Source organism: Rhyacophila brunnea, unplaced genomic scaffold, assembly GCF_057557595.1.
Source record: "Rhyacophila brunnea isolate RB1 unplaced genomic scaffold, BYU_Rbru_1.0 scaffold_7, whole genome shotgun sequence".
Taxonomy (NCBI): Eukaryota; Metazoa; Arthropoda; class Insecta; order Trichoptera; family Rhyacophilidae; genus Rhyacophila; species Rhyacophila brunnea.
Window position 1 is genome coordinate 26,346,911 of NW_028233339.1, and position 13,829 is coordinate 26,360,739.

The 13,829-nt window shown below is 34.1% G+C and overlaps 1 protein-coding gene across 1 annotated transcript in view; it reads right to left on the reverse strand.

Moving 5' to 3' along the window:
• The window catches only part of Rab26 (RAS oncogene family member Rab26), a 149,098-nt gene extending 136,713 nt beyond the window's left edge, over positions 1-12,385 (reverse strand). Inside the window, exons 1-2 of the mRNA XM_085958131.1 lie at positions 12,256-12,385; positions 11,111-11,456 (exon numbers count right to left, since the gene is read on the reverse strand). The gene's annotated coding sequence lies outside the window, so the exon portion shown is untranslated. The remainder of the gene's footprint in view (positions 1-11,110; positions 11,457-12,255) is intronic.
• Positions 12,386-13,829: the final 1,444 nt, after the last annotated feature.

Here is a 13,829-nt window from a genome sequence, read left to right on the forward strand (position 1 = left end):
GTATTTAGTTTTACTTATTACGGGATAAAAGTAAAGAAATTGCAAGTTATCAGTGGGACACAATATACCTACACGTCGTAGAACAACTTTATATAAAGTTATTGAAAGATCATTCGAAGAAGAAAGTACCAATAGTTCAACTACTTGGTATTTATAAACTTCAGTAGGTATATCTACCGTATCTTTCCTATACATGATTTTAAAGGTTTAAATAATTATAGGTACCTATTTAGATAATTTTGCTATACAATATTAATATTTTAAAGAAATTTTTATACTTTTATTTTTTCATAGATTTCGCAAATACCGGTATTCAATAGGAAATACCGAAATACCGGTATTGCTACTTTCATTCGGTATTGCAATCCCTAGTAACAAAAATTCAAAATAAATAAAAATGGCTAAACTGTACCTACCTCCTAATCTCAGATAATATTACTACATCAGCAAATTATTTAATTACCTAACATCATCGACTCGTACCTTATTTAGATATTCGAGGATTGTAATGAATAGTTTGATGAGATTATATTATCCTATTTACTTAAAATACACTGGTTTTCAGGTAGGTCTATATATTATTAAGGATGTTTAACAGTGGCGTGTGGTCTATAGATAAATGCTGTAGATGCAAAGCATGCCTAGAAACAATCATCAATGCTCTATCTATATCAGTGGTTTCCAAACTGGGAGACGCGAAAAGTTTAACACAAATGTAGCCACAGGTTTGCAGTTTGCAAATGCATATTTTATAAAGAAATGAGCCTGTGCTTTTTATTTACAATTTACAATTTTACTCTAATAGTTTAAAAAAAAAAAAAAAAGGTGCTACTTTGTTTCATGACTATTAACTATTTTAAATACGTGGTTGTGCGTTGTAATTTGATGTGATACCTATATGATGATTGCAATAGGTACTTAAATGATAACTCCCGTGTATAATTTAGGAAACACTACTTTAGAGCACAACACTGTCCTTAACCTCAGCAATAGGTAGGTGGGCACGCTTCAGGATGTGGGGCCCATGATAGAATCCATTTGTCAATGAACGATGATGAATTTGGATTGACTACTATTGAAAAGGAAAAAAAATATAGAAATATCATGCGATAATTCATTGAAACAAAAACCCTAGTTCAATTTTAATTGAATCGAAGTCGATAATAATTTGTCAAGAAAAGCAATGCAAGTTGTAAGTAAAGTACTGCTACCATTCGTAGCATCATATTTATGCGAAACGGGATTTTCAGCATTAGCTGCAATGAAATTCAAATATCGACCCCGTTTATTAGAAAAAGAGCACTTTTTGCTAATAAACAAGCACATCCATCGCATGAAAAACAAATTAATTTAAAAATGAATATAATAAATGTAGTAAAATCTTGTTTATTTTTATAATATTTTTTTTTTCATTATTGTATTAAGTAATACATTTTTGGCTATTTAAAAAGGTGTCTGTATTATTTAATGAAATAAAGGTGGGAGCCGCCAAGATTAGATTTTTTTTAAAGGAGGCGTAGTAACATAAAGTTTGGAAACCACTGATCTATATAACAGCGACAAGGGGTAAAGGTAGGTTATTAAGTCCTGCATAAACAGTGCAAAACTAAACTTTGTCAGTCAAACATATTTGTTTTTATTGAACTAAGACTAGGTATAATGTTTAGATAGTGTTTGTTAGGTTTTAAAATTCAATTAAACCCTGCCCAATCTAAGCCATACATACCTACTAGAACTAGATAATAGTCAAAAAATATCTAAAATTATGCCATTAAATCAAACATAATTTTACATATTTTAGAGATAGAATAATATTTTTTATCGATTATGGTTGGGTTTAGGCAGGCCTAATGAATTAAGAAAACTAACCAACACCATCTGTAATAATATTATGTACTTATTCTTAATTCAACGAAAAAAAATATAGGTAGATATGGATATATGACTGTAAAAGTATGCACTATTTTTGTCGAATCTTAACAGCCCACCTCCACCCCTCACCACTGCTATAATAATAATATCATGAAACTATTAATTATGCTTTTGTTAAGGTTCTATATTATTTATACATATTACGTAAATATTTTTAGAATATATCAGAACCATCAAGGCTGCAACACAAGACACCAAAATCGTATACCTACAGTTTATACAACCTAACTATAAGTGTATAAGTAATTGAGTTATTATATTATTTCCCGAATAAATCGTTCGCAAACAAAGACTTGTCACGAGCACCAATTTCTGTTTATTGTTTTATGGCTGGGCAGGCACGTAGGTGATATTCTTTTCATGCTGAAATATTTATCTCTGCTGTATTGATTAGTGAAATCGAAACTTTATTATCATTGTGTGTATAAAGGTAAAACGGTGGCCGACTTAATTAACAATTCTTGTCACACGTAACTTCATCGGTCGTAGTACGGGAGCCTAACATAAATTCTATCGACATCCGAGCGATGAAAACAAATCGCGAGGCCGACATGTCGCACCGCTCATGTCGTCTCGCCAATGGCGCGCGTACGACACGACTTCGCCTCGCGTAAAATGCGATAACATGATTATAGAAATTAATAACGGTCACCAAGTACCTATATACTGCTATATACATACAGAATGCAAAAGAGTCGATACTGATATCGGTATCGGTAGTATCAATAGTGCCGGCCCCGGAAACCGATATTTTGGAACCACATCGTCCCTACAATACAAATAATTGGTTAAGGCAATACTTCAGTGAAACGGAAAATAATTTTCAACTATAGGCGCGACGAAATTTTGGACTCGCTGTCAATCGGAGACCGAAAGTCGAGGTGTGAATACGTCAATTTGTTTCGTGATGGCATTATTTTTTAAATCATGTAAAGATGACGAAAAACGTTACTCATTTACTTTAAAAAGAAAACATGTCAATGAATATATTATAATTGTTACTAATAGAACAATAAACAGAACATTAAATGGACGCTTGTTGGATTTATATGACAAATTATATTTCGTTCGGCATGCGTCATTTTCACCCGCGACCCGCAATCCGCTCATCGCCTAGCCACGATCTTTTTAGACCATGCCTCAACTGAGGTATAGCCTTAAGGCCATACTTCAGCTGCGGCACGGTCTAAAACGATCGTGACTGCGCGACGCGAAGATTGTGCAAATGACGCGTGCAGAACAAAACATAATTTGTCATAAAAAGTCAAAATGTTTTGTTATAGATTATGAATACGTGTATTAATTAAGGCTCTAAGTACCAAAAAGTAGTATTGCCTGTAGTTACAAAATACCTAGTCAATGCAGTAAAATTTCATGAAGCAGACCTTTTGAAAAATGTGGTTTTACAGTGTGAAGCAATCACGGCAGCTTCTATAATTTTAGGTATTAAGAACTCGCAAGTGTCAACACACCATCGTCAGCCATTTTATATTGAATGAGGTCGAACACTGTAGTGCTATTTACACCATTATAAATAAAACAGGCCAACGGACTTACAACGTCGACAGGTTTAAATATTTTGCTGTATTTTGTTGACTTGCTTGAGGCACTTAGACCATAGTTGAAGTTATTAGCGTTAGTATGTAGAACACTTTTCTATAAAAATGTCAGTTTTTTTTGTTTTTGGTACTTAGCGCCTTAATTAATACACGTATTCTTAATGTTATGTTTATTGTTATATTACTAATAATAATAATATATTCATTGACATGTTTTCTTTTTTAAGTACATACGTAAAGTTTTTTAGTCATATTTACACGAGTTAAGAATTAATTCCCCCGTCGCCATCACAAAACAAATTGACGTGTTCACAGTTCGACTTTCGCTCTTCGATTGCCAGTCAGTCCGAAATTTCGTCGCACCTATAGTTGAACATTATTTGCCGTTTCACTGAAGTACCCTCTTAATAATATTATCATCGATCGGAAAACGCTGTCCAAAGTATCTAGTATATACCCATCTATTGTGAAGGTCTCGGGAAGAGCCTCGTTAAGCATAGCGTCAACGTCGGATGACAAATGAACATTCTAAGTAAATAACAGTGGTGAGGAGTGGTGACAGGTTGCGAAGATTCGATATAAATAGTGCACGCTAAGCTTTCTCAGTCATAGGTACTTAAGTTTTTATTGAACTAAGAATTCAATTTTCAGATGGTGCTGGTTAGTTTTTAAAATTCAATTAAACCCTGCCTAAACCAAACCATAACAATTTAGGTATGCTATGGTCGATTCAACAAAAATAATGGACACATTTTCAGTTATACTTATTATTGTTTTCGATGAATTAAGAATACATATTAGGTACAGATGGTGTTAGTTAGTTTTCAAATTCATTTAGTTCTGTCTATACCAAAATATAAACGATAAAAAGTATTCTTCTATCTATAAAAGTTCTAAAATAATGTATGGTTTAATGGCATAATTTTATAGATAAGCAAATATTTTTGACTATTACCTTCTGTGACTTGTATTAAACCGGGCTTAATTGAATTTTAAAAACTAACAAACAATATCTACACCAGTGGCGCACCCAGGGGGGGCCAAGGGGCCCTGGCACCCCCCAAAAATGAAAATTATCAGAATGATTTTAAACATTAAAATTGAAAGCCAATAAACTAAACCTTTGGGATAAGACAAATAAAGTCACGGCAAAAAAATGATTTGTAATAATTCTCCAGCACCCTTTTTAGAAAAATTTCTTAGATTTTAATTTCTAACACAAAAATTTCGAAAAAAGTTTTAATAGAAACACAATCCTTAATGGAACTGTCAAAAAATTCTCGGTGTCCACCCGAATTCCAGAGTGGTGTAGGTCATGGTTGGGGAGGGCTGGCAGAGCTCTAGCCTAGGGGCCCGGGCTGTGGGGGGCCCGGCGTGTCGGGCTGACCAGATAAGTGAGATAAACACACATCAAAATTAGCTTTAATATTTTAAAAAGTCGCCTGAGGCGCTATTATACTTCATGGTCATGAACATTTTCAATTACTTATATAATTGTGCAATATATTTTTTGATTATTATGTGTCGATACTCGACAGCTCCATTATTAAAGTAGATGTATTAAAAATCGTGAATAATTCACTGTACCTATAAGTACCCTTAATTTGAACTGAAACACAATTTGAAGAACGTTAATGTAGTGTTTCACACTGCCTTTAATCTTAGCGGTAGGTAGGGGGCCCGTACAATATCGTAGCCTGAGGGCCCGTTTCAGGATGTGGGGACCATGGTGTAGGTACACCGAGTGCAACAGACAAAAGACCGATAAACGAGAAATTAGGCTGTGAAGAAGAAAAGATTCTATGGAACTAATTTACATTCTCCTCCTTGCCCCCCCCCAATATTAAATCCTGGGTGCGCCACTGATCTACACATTGTAGTCTTAGTTTAATAGAAACAAATAGGTGCATACCTATGACTGACAAAGCTTAATGTGCATTATGTATAACGGATCTTAACAGCCTACCTCCACCCTTCGCCACTGGTAAACAATGCTGTGTTTAACTTATATACAAATGCTATATATTAGAAATGATATATATTATTGAACCTGTATAACTTAAGAAAATACTTAATAGGCACTTATCTATATATTAGCTTACTATACCTATATTGCAATGATTAGATCCTAGTTACTGTTGGGAATAAAACAGCAAATAATTGTTTACATCTTGTATAAGTAAGTAAATAAACCTTTTTCTTAAATATACAAATGTATCAAGGCGGAAGTGAAGTGGAACCTTTTTCGACACTCTTGGGTAGATAATATATAATAGAATACCTCCAAACCGAATCACCAGTATATAAATTAAATAAATTGAAATAAACAAGAATAATAAATGACATTGTATTTTACGCTTTCGTGAACACATTTATACCCACGTCTGTGCGTGAAAAAAAACTGTCAGGATTAATAAATCCGGACAAAGGACGTTGTGACACTTCCCCATCCCCGCAGCGTCGCCGCCACTGCACGTGCGGAAATCCCACGCTTTCCTATCCCAACCTCGAATGAGTTTTCCGACTTTTGTGGAAATTGTGCGCCAACAAATAACAATCCGCGCGCTCGGAGGGATGAATTTATTCGACTGTTATATTTACAATCAGCCTACGCAGTAAACGTTATTTCTTCATTACCTTGATTTCCACCTACGTACCTAAGTATATATACTATATAGATACCTATATTCTATCCACCTACAAAATAAATACAAACATTTGGCATAATTACGGATTTACTGACGACTACTAACTGTTTATATCTTACAATAACAAACATATTATTGATAGTATTGATGATTTTACGTGTTTACCTACTGTCATATTAACAAACAATATAATTTAGTCGGTTGTTTATTTTGTATCAGTTTATAATAACAATTGTTCAAAGTTAGTATTATTATCTCGGAAAATCCAGAATGTTTTGCCGTTCGATAGGTAATTAGTTATTCCTCTTCTTCCTATGTGGGTCTAAAAAGTGCCGGCTAGACGCTCGTGCTTTACGACAATATTACCTGCGCAAACCGGTTTGTATCAAGAAGACCGTGGTTCGTGCGTATGGACGGGAAAACGGAAAACGAAAAGCGCTGTATAAGTCTGTATCGCGCAAGTCTCTATACCGCGCATTCTAGTCGCTGCCGTCTAGCCGGCGCATTGATTCGTCCGGCATCTGCGTTCATTTAGTTCATAAATATTAAAATGCTCTATGTCTTTTGTTCCAACACGACATTATCCCTCCATCTTGTACGAGGTCGATCAGCTCTTCGTTTGACTTCCGACCTGTCAGTTTCTTTTTTATGCATGACTCGTCGCCTTCGTTACTCCCACTGTGTCTGAAGCTACCGCGCAACACAGTCTGCTCAAACATGACATTCTTTGCAAGCATACTTACCGTAGATAATTACATCATATTGCAAAAAATATGTGTATACATATTAAATAATTAGATAGTCCTCACTTATATCATTTACACTGTCAAAAAAATACGACGAGCAGTAGAACCAAGATCACATTCTTTCGACATCAGCAAATAATTTGATTAAAATTATTAAACCAACGTTTTAAACCAGTTTTCAGGGATATAGATGGTTACGTACCAAAACCTTCATTGTTTATTGTATCCATTGTACTTTTTTAGGAAATAAAAACATGTAATACCTACTACTTATCTCCACTCTATATTATGAAAACGCCTGCTCTACAATTTCGCTAAACCTATGTCCAGTGGCAAAATGAAGGGTGGGCGAGAGCCCCAGCTGAGTCACAGCTGACAGCATAAATCGGGTTGAACGCAGAATTATACGTACCTACCTACAATGTTTTGAACGTACGAATGTAAACCTACAATTTTCTCATATTGATGAACCAGTGAAAGTTTAGCATCCTGTACCTACCTACCTACACTTTTAAATTTCAAGAAACTCTAATAGGTAGGTACATTGCTACATTAATAGAAAAGGTGTCGTGCTACGAATTAGGTCGTAAATACCAATAAATTTCTCCAAAGGTAATGACATTTATATATTTACCGGTTATTGATATATAGGTAGGTACTTACGTAGATTTATATTTTTTTTATATTTTTGATTACATTTTTTAATCTGTGTGCATTGTCTCAGTTCATTAATAATAAGCAACTAGAGCAATGTTGATTTTAATATTTTTATACGAATTATAGCTATGATTTTTCTTACCTATGTAGATACTTAGTTAAATACACGAACAATGAAAAAATACGTTGCACATATTAGGATACAAGTCTTATATTACATACGTAGCAATCTAAATTTACTAGAGGAGCGCTAAAACACCTAGTTCCGCCCCTGCCTATATCTATACCTGCCCACATTAGACACTATTGATACCTAGATATATCTATTATTATTTTTAATATTGGCTATCGGCAAACTCTTGTAAATTCTACTATAAGGGTATTCTATCTTTTTCATAGATTGTTTATTTATCAGTATATGGCTTTTGGTCAATTTATAGTGGTTTGTAGGAGAGTAATTTGCTTTTTATCCTCTGTGGGAAACTCGCTTAATAACTTAACGGCTTTAAAAAAGCTGTTTCGGATAGGTAACATGACATAATAATGAGTATAGTACCTACACAGAGAAGACTCCAACCTTAGGCCAACCGACTCACAATATGGGAATATGCAATGGGAGGTAATTATCAACCGCGCCAGAACATAATACGCCGGTTTGAACCAAATGTAGATATGTACCTATAATGAATTATTAATATTTCGGTATATATACGAGGGTGGGTCAATAAGTCCTTAGAAAAGCCGAGAGGTGGCGCGACTAGTACTGTAAGCGGTTTGTTTTCATGCAGCGGCACTACCGATTCAGTATGCTGCGAAGTTTCAATCAGATTGGTCGGGTTGTTGTGTTTCTCGTACATTTAAAAAAAAAATTTGCTTGTGGAAAATGGAAAAATGGAAAATGGAGAAAATTGAGTTTAGAGCTGTTATTAAACATTTTAATATAAAAGGGTTAACAGCAAAGGAGATAAAAAATGAGTTGGATTTAGTTCACGGCATATCTGCTCCTTCACTTGCAACTATTTATAACTGGTTAAATGAATTTAAACGTGGTCGTACATCAACAAAGGATGAACCACGCTCAGGACGTCCTGTAGAGGTGACTACACCAGAAATGATCAATAAAATCCACGATATGGTGTTAAGTGACCGAAGATTAAAGTTGAGTGAGATAATTGAGGTTACAGGGATCTCAAAAGGTAGCGTCATTTCTATTTTACATGACAAATTGAGCATGAAAAAAATTTCTGCAAGATGGGTGCCGCGTTTGCTCACAGTCGACAATAAACGCAATAGGGTGGTGGCCTCTAAAGCCCTGTTGTCGCTCATGCAACGCAATCCGGATGAATTTTTTCGTCGCTTTGTGACTGTAGATGAAACATGGATACACCACTATACTCCCGAGACGAAAGAACAGTCAAAGCAGTGGATTGCGAAAGGCAAACCATGTCCAAAGAAGGCGAAAACCGTAAAATCAGCTGGTAAGGTTATGGCTACTGTATTTTGGGATGCACGTGGAATTATTTTCGTTGACTATTTGGAAAAAGGAAAAACAATAACAGGGGATTATTATGCATCTTTATTGGACCAGCTAAAAAACAAAATTGAAGAAAAACGGCCTCATTTAAACAGGAAAAAAATCCTCTTTCATCAGGACAATGCCCGTGTTCACACATGTTTACGATCAATGGCTAAAATTGAAGAATTGAAGTTCGAATTGGTCGACCACCCACCGTATTCGCCAGATTTAGCCCCCAGTGACTTTTTCCTTTTCCCAAACTTAAAAAAATGGCTAAGTGGACAACGTTTTTTTTCAAATGAAGAAGTCATCGATCGGACAAATGCTTATTTTGAGGACCTTCCGAAAACTTATTTTTCTGACGGTTTAAAAAAAATTGAGAAACGTCTAACCAAGTGTATTGAGCTCCAAGGAGATTATGTTGAGAAATAAAAAAAAAATACAAAAATAAAAACTGTTTTAATGCTTTTTTCTAAGGAATTATTGACCCACCCTCGTATATCGGTTTTCCAGTGAAAAAAATATATTTAGATATACAGTGTTATTCGTAGTGTGCGCCTCGGTGCTCTAGGGCGCCGTAAATCGAGACAACGGTGACGAAGACTCCATACTAGGCGATTATTTAAAACCTACCTTCTTAAGAAATATAATAAAAAACCTAAGGACATTTTATAAGTAAAAAATAGGAACAGTGGACAGAGAATTAATATATTTCATTATCGAAGCAGCAAAGCCATTTAATCATTATCTAAGTAGCAGATCCATCCGTCTCTAATAGGTTACTAACACATGCAAACAAAAGTTTGCTATAATCCAACGTTTTTTCTTATGTAATTAATTTGATGGTGTTTGTCCTTGAGACCTAGCAACTGTCTGCTTCATTTTATGAAACAGATGATATTTATACGATAAAGCCAACCTATGTTTACACTTTATATATTGTATCATTTACGGTGGAGGTAGGTATATTATAATAGCTATCGTAGCCGCAATTTTTTTTAGCACAAGTTCAATTCCCGGTTCGTGAAATTCGTTCGTTTTTGTAAAATATCTATTTTAGTACATGTTGTATTTTTTAGTGAAATATATTTAACAAAAAAGTAACATACCTATCTATGTATGTTCAGTAAATTGTATTAGTAAAATAATGAAGATAAAACAGAATCCAAATTTAAGTCCCGTAAATAATAAATATGGATGTCCATACTCACGATGGCCGAGCAGTTACCGCGTCGATAGGTCCTGGGCTCAAATCCCGCGTCTGGAAAATTCACATATTGTTTTTCAATATGTTTTGGACCCTGTGTATAAATCTAGTAGACTAAGCAAGTGGCTTACGTTAATTTCTCGGGGAAAGAATAAAACAACCTCTACTCTGTGCCGACCCATATGATCTTCTTAAGATCGAGCATGGTAAAAAAGGACGTTTTTCTGTTACCAACTGGAGCTTACCTTCCTATAACAGGCCCATTCGTCACTTCCAGACAGTCGGACTATAATCACAATCCAATACATGATCACAATGATTGATGGCTTTTTATTTAATGAGATAACAACTGCTAACCTTTTAATTACCTTTTAATTACCACATTTAAATAACATGCTAATTAAATCTAATGGCCAATTACTCCAAACACGCCAGTCGCGGTGTTAGCACCAAATGAGTTAATTTATTGCGTCGATGACTATTCGCTATTTATTTTAGTGGAGCTTCAGATTTATTTTTCTTTCGAAAACCATACTAAGTACCTACTTAATGTTTGTGCATATTTAAAAGAAACGTAAAATACTGCTCATTGATTAAATGACACGGACAGAAAAAATCTCTAAGTTAAATAAAATTGGTCTTAAAACCGATTTTGAAAGAAAAATTAACAAATGCTACAATGACTAAAAACAATATGTTTTTCTTTATTGAGGTTTTGACACTGGTATTCACAACCCATGTTGGTTAAGACATTGAAAAACGACATGTGCCTACCTACCTAATTCAACAGTTTACAATATCTATAAGTATATGACACCAAAAATACATATTATGCACATTCTCACCTGTACAATCCTTTATCGCCTATTTTAATTTTTTTCTATCAGCACGTAATTTTAAGTACCATTGTAAAATCTTTGTCAAACACTGTCAATAAAAAAGTTTTCATTCACTTTTTTTAAGTTCATTCACTGACGAAGTTTCTTTCAACAGTTTTTCTTTTAAAATTAATTTATAAACAGAATTCTGATATTCCTTTTTTAAATACAAATATTTAAATAGTCAGTTAGGTGGGTATTTGTTTTTTTTATTGAATTTGTATACTTAATTAAATTTTATTATTTTAAAAAAATATTTAAATTTGAATTTACTTTTTTAAATGCAAAATTATTGTGGTTTTAAAGCTTTAATCTGGAAAAAACATAAATATTAGGCATAAGGTTTTTATATATAACTTTTCTACTAGGTAATCATTTTAAATACAATTATGTAGGAACCTATCTATTATATTATAAAAATATGCATATAGGTAATATATTTTTACAGTAAGTAAATAACGTTTCTGAAATAGCTTTCAAACTACTTAAACAGATATTTTTTTCCAAGTTTACACAAATACTTATTTTAGAATAATTTATTACAAAAGATAACCTCAAAACATATTGGTAAGAATGTCGTAGTAAAACTTTGAGATTAAAATAATATATTGATCGAGTGCGAATATAGCTTATCACAAATGTTAGTCGTACATAAATGATCATTAGTCGCTTATTCATATATAATATTCATTATACACGTTCAATACACATCGAAATTAGAACAGCAAAAATGGTTTATATTTTTTATATGGGGCGCAACAATTTCCTTGAAGGAAAATATTTGAATGAAACAGGATGCGACATCCTGGCTTTCCTACGGGATGTATTGCATCCCTTTCCCTCTTTCGCTTAAAATCCACCCCACATTCATCTTAGCGCTTCTACTATGTAAATGTAAAAAGTGACATTGTTTTAAAAATCAGATGTAAACAGTGTTCATAGCAACGATTGATTGTACGATTTTCACGTCGAATACGTAGGTATGTACATAGTAAAAACAGATGGTTATATGAATATATTTTGAGGTTAATTTCACAGCACTAATTGCATCACCAAAACCGCGATATAATAAACACGCAAACGATATATTTTAATGAGGTTGATTGTTACACTTTTTATTTTGGTGGTGTTTTCCGTTGAAAGGTATTTACGATAAGGCGATTGACAGCTGTCTGGCGTAGAATTGTTTTGGGCGGCGCGTAGGCCCGCCCTAGGTTAGGTCGGTAACGTAGATACCTGCGTAGCCGACTGCGACAGCGGTGGTCTAACATTTTCGTGTAGCCCCGAGTTTTAATATTTTTGTGTGTATGTATGTGTACCTACCTATAATCCTACAATATGCGAGAGTGTATTTTCCGCATTCTATGTCTACATACATAATACGAACGCATAGGTCAGTGGCGACAACTGCCTGTTGGTCGGAAGTAAATGAAAATAACAACCAAAATGCATAACAATGCATAGTTGAACAGTGATCACTGTGCTATATAGCCACAGAATATAATAAAACAGTGATACCAAGTAAAGCGTCGTCATTTGCCTGACTTAATTCAAAAATTTCAGGTAAGTAAACTAAATATGTACCTATCTACTTATATCAGTTTATTATTATATAGGTGAGGGCTAATCTCATATGTTCATACAAATATTATTTACGATTACAGATCGAATAATTTCATAGTATTTAAAGATGTTGCTTGTTTCTTATGTTGTAACTCCATTTCTTATGGATCGTATAAGAAATCAACTAGCCTTATTCTCGGTAACTTCCATATAAGTTTGTGTTTAGAATATTCTTGTAAAGTGATTCCTTTCTTTCTCTAAAACTGTACATATATGGGTTTTGGCATTCAATCCAGGTCTGCCCATACTCTAGTTTTAAATGCCCAAAGTCCTTAAATTCAACTCTACACTATCCACCCATCTTGTACGAGGTCGACCAGGGCTTCACTTGCTTTTTGGCGAGTCAATTTCTTTGTCATACGTGACTCATCTTGCGTCCATCTTTTATGTGTATGGCCCAGCCCAATTCAATCGACTGTACGATGTGAAAGGTTCTGTACAAAAAATACATCTCGTTATTGTATTTTCGTCTTCACCCCAACCGTGGGTAAAGTGGTGTTTACCTAATTGTATACAGCTTATCTCTAACAATTCTTAATCAATTTTGTACATCTTCTATACCACATTCTCCAAACAAATGCGTAGGTTTTACTATATAAAACACATCATCTGATTATTCCTTACAAAGTTGAAACATATTATTCAATCACAACAATGAGCCGAATCTCAAATCCAGGGCTTTCTCAGTCTATCCGATTTCTGGAATCCGTGCAAAATCGTCTGTCATAGATTCAAAATTAAACACATTTATTTACCTGCGTATTTTTTCTATCGCTGAAAGAGCCTAATACCTACCACATATTATTAGTTTCATATTTATATAGCTTATATAGCTTTATTTAGCTTATTATTAGCTTATATAGCTTAGTAACCACTTTTATGTTAAAAGATGAACGCATATTAAGATAAATTATAAGACCTGAATTTAGATCTCATGTAGAATGGCGTAGCAGGCCGTAGCAGGCCGTAGCCTTACGTAGGCTCGTAGCACTACGTAGTTGAATAATTAACAGTAGGTATATATTACATACATATTATGTGCCGGTATATATAATATTCCTTC